Here is a 4,712-nt window from a genome sequence, read left to right on the forward strand (position 1 = left end):
CCGCTACCTCTGTTCCCCGGACCCTCCCCATTATCCCAAAGTGATAGCAGCATTGGGGGGAGAAGGAATGGAAATTCCTGCCCCGGAGAGCCTCTGGGGCTGCCCCATGGGAGGAAGAGGGGCCCGGGCCCAGCATTTGGGCTTGCTCTCCCTGCCTCCCGCCCCTCCCACATCTGTGTCTGGGATTGCAATCTGAACCCAGGCGCTCAGGGCGGGCCAGCAGGAGGGAAGGGGGCCGGGCCAGGGTGTGGGGCCGGAGGGTGGGGGACCGAGTGGGAGGAAATAATCCAGAAATCCCCCGGACTCGGAGCATCGCCCGCCTGCTGCCGGCCGCCCGCTCTGGGATACGCGACTGGGGAAGGTGCGGAGCCGCCCTGCCGCGGGGAGGGAGAGACCCCGGCCCGGTCCCCCCCAGCTCAGCGACCGCTGCGTCCCCCCAGAGGGAACAAGCGTGGTCCCGGAGCCGAGAACTAACGGGAGGTGAGTGCAGGCGGGGCAGGGGGCGCTTTCCTACCTGACTCTGGGGCGGGAGGACGGGGCGGCTCGGAGAGGGGGCTCTTAGGCGCTGGCCCGGAGTCGGGCCCCCCCCCACACACACACACACAATCACTCACAAACCTCTCACACTCACACACAAACACACAGAGAGACACTCCTACTCACACACTCACACACACACACACACAAACCTCTCACACGCACACTCCCAACACACAGAGAGACTCACACTCCTAGTTACACACCTCAGACGCGCGCGTACTCACACACAAACATACACACACAAACACAAACCTCACACACACTCACAAACCTCTTACACACACACACACACACACACACACACACACACACACACACACACGGTGGGTGGCTCCACGATCCCTGCCAGAACCTGAAAAATGAGGCTTGGAAAGTTCCGATTTTCCCCAATCAAGTGTCTGCGCTCGCATGCTCGGGGACCCCCATCTTACGGGCGCCAGCTGGGGGCGGAGGCTCCCCTGACTTCCAGCCGCCCCCACGCCGCTCCCCCCTCTTGAGCCCTTCTTCGGGGAAGCTGGGAGGTCTGATGTGGGAGGGGGGATTCCTGAGTGGGGCTAAGGGAGGCTCCTCGGGCAGTCTCTGTGTGGGGTCGGGACTGGGAGGAGTCCTGTGCCGGGGGAGAGCCCAGAAGCGGGGCGACTGGATGGGTGGGGGGCATGTGCTAACGTCTGACCTTTCTACCAACAGAAAGGAGTAGGGGGAGGCCATGGGGGAGGGGTAACTGAGGGGTCCAAGGGCTCCCCAGAGGAGTAAATTGGGTTTGGAGATCGGTAAGGAGAGGGAAAGGAATGGGGGAGGGGGCGTTGGAGTAAATGTAGGTCATAAAATGTAAATGTAGAACTTATTTAGACCCTCCAAAGTTAGTGAACTCAACCCCCTGGCTTTATGGAGGTCAGTGAACTAGCACTTTATAAAGAGCCTCCCGGGTCAGGCACCCTGCAAGATGCTGGGGATACAAAGAAAGGCAAAAAAACAGGGGAGGATTCCGGGGCCCAAAAAGCTTCATAAATAAGGGAAGATCAAGCCAGATTGAGCTGTGCTCTTGTGACTCAGTGTCTCCAGTTAGGTTTATTTCAAACTGTCTGTTTTTGTCAGTGGGAATCTCTATGTGGTGTCTCTAGTTTTCAGTCGGTAAACTTGTTTCTTGGATCAGGATAAACTATCTGGTGGGGGAAGGAGGATAGGAAGTTTACAAATGTCCCCAAAGTCTTAGGGCACCATAGCTTAAAATCATGGGGACATCCTGACTAAAAATATAAGCTCTTTGGATGGGGCAAAGACGTGGACTCTACAGAAGTAGGATGAGAGGAAGATGGCACTGGGAGCTTCCTTGAATGATTTTTATTATTATTCCTGAGGCAATTGGGGTTAAGTGACTTGCTCAGGATTCCACAGCTAGGAAGTGTTAAGTATCTGAGGTTAGATTTGAACTCAGGTCCTCCTGACTTCCGGGCTGGTGCTCTACCCACTTGCACATATGTTTTGAAAAATAAAAAGCTTTAATAGAGAAAAAGAAAGCAAAGTGCCAGGAGGTACTTGGGCGGTTGGCCAAGGTGCCCGATCTCACTTCCGTCCCCTTCTTGTCCACAGCCTTCCAGGGGATGCTAAGATGCTGGCCGTGCCGGAGTCCTGGATGCACAGTCTGCAAATAAGTAAGGCCCAACTCCCCCATTCTCTCCCCTGCAGCTCGGCCTCCCTCCCTCCCTTCTTCCCTCACTCTAAATGATTTCCTCCCAGTTCCTTCTTCCTCTGCTTCTCTCCCTGCAAACCGACATTAAAACTGTACCTACCACTAGCCAGCCCCTGGGTGCGTGAATACACACATCACACACTCACATACACACTCACACACACACCCTCACATACACACACACTCACACACTCACACATATACACACATACACCTCACACACACACACACACACACACACACAACCCTTCTTCCCACTCTGACTAATTAGCTTAAGACGATCAGATTTTTAAAATAATATTCTTTCCTTATTTCCCAGGCTTCTTTTCATAATGCACTGAAAAGTGGAGGTGGAACATTTAATAACTCATGCAAAGAATCATATATGTTTACATTTAATCAAATGATATTGATGCAGGCTCTCCAGAGCCAGAAGAACTGAGCCAGCTTCTGTTAGAATCCTTACAAGGTGCTAAGTCAGTGGAATTGATAGAGACAATGGTTGTTTAGCAGGGTGCTTAACAGTTTTCTAGATGTACTTAGTACTTATTAGAGTTCACACCTTTAAGAGAGCATATCTAAGCTAGGAGCCTCAACCAGGATGCACTTCGGGAGATTCAAAAGTCAGGATTCAGTACAGGAGATTCACAAGTCAGAGATGGTAGTCAGGCAGAACGAAGGAAGACAGAGAAGTGATGGCAGGCTGTCCTGTAGAGAACACTGGACTCAAGATCCAGAAGGCCTCCAGAAAACTAGCCGACCCCCAGGTGAAGGAAAGAGAAAATAAAGGATTTGGCCTTTAAGTCCTGGCTGCATTTGAGGTGATATTTACACAGACTGAAAGGAAGGCTGCCTCCAGAAGCCTCCCAAGAAACCTGTTCCCAGAGAACATCACATTTTAGAGAAGAACATTACAAGCTTCATCTCCTCCCATTTTTCTTCTGCTCCGATGATAGGATTGTCTATTAACATAGACATGAGTGCCTGAAAGCAAATGGGTGGAAGAATTTGTTATTGGGAAAGTAATGAAAAGGACATGCCAGATGATCACTCAAGGACCACAGACATGCAATCTATCCAATGGTAGTGGTGGCTAGTTGGTTGACTCTGCTGCTGTTCCCACTTTCTATGGCCACATGATCATTCCTATCATGAGAATATCAAAAAATAAGACCATCAAATTTCTTGAACTGAAATAAATAATTTTACATTTATCACCACTCAAAATTTATTCCATTGTATTTATCTCATATTTTAGTCTATTAAGACCATTTTGGACCATGACCAGAGAATCCAAAATATCTTATGCCATCTGCAGATCTGATAATTATATCATCCAAGTCATTGATTAAAAAATGTAATTGACACAAGCCTTCAAGGCGTCAAAATTAGAAAGCCATGCTATCATACTGACTAATATGTTGGGCCGTCACAGATCAAACAGATGATAAATTTTAACTTCAGCTGTTCTTTCAATATGCATTTATTCAGTTCCTAAAGATGTACTACTGTGGTATAAAATAGAATTACAGAAAGGTAATTGATTTGTAAAGTACCTGGAAGGAACTTAGGTAAGAAGGGACTATATTGGGAATGGCTTTGAATGCCAAAGAATAATTTGCATCCAATCCTAGGAGTAATAGGGAGCCACTGAAGTTTATTGAGTAAGGAGGTAAGGTGATCAGATGTGTACTTTAGGAAAATCATTTTAAGAACTGAGCAGAGAATGGATTAGAGTGAGGAGAAACTTGAGGCCAAAACACCAATAAAACAGTTATTGTAATAGTCCAAGCATGTGGTGAAAAGAGCTGGTGTCTGGCAGGATGAATATAGAGAGGATTGGCGAGTGATACATGAACTGATGCTGAGCGAAATGAGCAGAACCAGGAAATCATTATATACCTCAACAACGATACTGTATGAGGATGTATTCTGATGGAAGTGGATTTCTTCGACAAAGAGAAGATCTAACTCAGTTTCAATTGATCAAGGATGGACAGAAGCAGCTACACCCAAAGAAAGAACACTAGGAAAGGAATGTAAACTGTTTGCATTTTTGTTTTTCTTCCCGGGTTATTTTTACCTTCTGAATCCAATTCTCCCTGTGCAACAAGAGAACTGTTTGATTCTGCACACATATATTGTATCTAGGACATATTCAACATATATAGGACTGCTTGCCATCTGGGGGAGGGGGTGGAGGGAGGGAGGGGAAAATTCGGAACAGAAGTGAGTGCAAGGATAATGTTGTAAAAAATTACCCTGGCATGGGTTCTAGTCAAAAAAGTTATTAAAAAAGAAGAAGAAAAGAGCTGGTGTCTGTGTAAGTAAAGAGAAAGGGATCTATATGAGAGAGATTGTGAAGGTAGGAATTACAAGATTTGGTGATGGACTGGATACATTGAATGAGTGAATATAAGGAATTGAGAATTATTTTGGTGGAAGAACATGACCTAAAGAGTTGGACAACATTGAATTTTCT

General features: G+C 47.5%; 1 long non-coding RNA gene across 1 annotated transcript; it reads left to right on the forward strand.

Annotated features, from left to right (window-relative positions):
• Positions 1-256: 256 nt before the first annotated feature.
• LOC116421243 lies at positions 257-3,029 on the forward strand. Its single transcript, XR_004231544.1, has 3 exons — positions 257-480; positions 2,131-2,192; positions 2,550-3,029. It is a non-coding gene; the product is annotated as an uncharacterized LOC116421243 (long non-coding RNA).
• The last annotated feature ends 1,683 nt before the right edge of the window (positions 3,030-4,712 follow it).

The sequence above is a fragment of the Sarcophilus harrisii genome, chromosome 2 (assembly GCF_902635505.1).
Source record: "Sarcophilus harrisii chromosome 2, mSarHar1.11, whole genome shotgun sequence".
In the NCBI taxonomy this organism is placed as follows: Eukaryota; Metazoa; Chordata; class Mammalia; order Dasyuromorphia; family Dasyuridae; genus Sarcophilus; species Sarcophilus harrisii.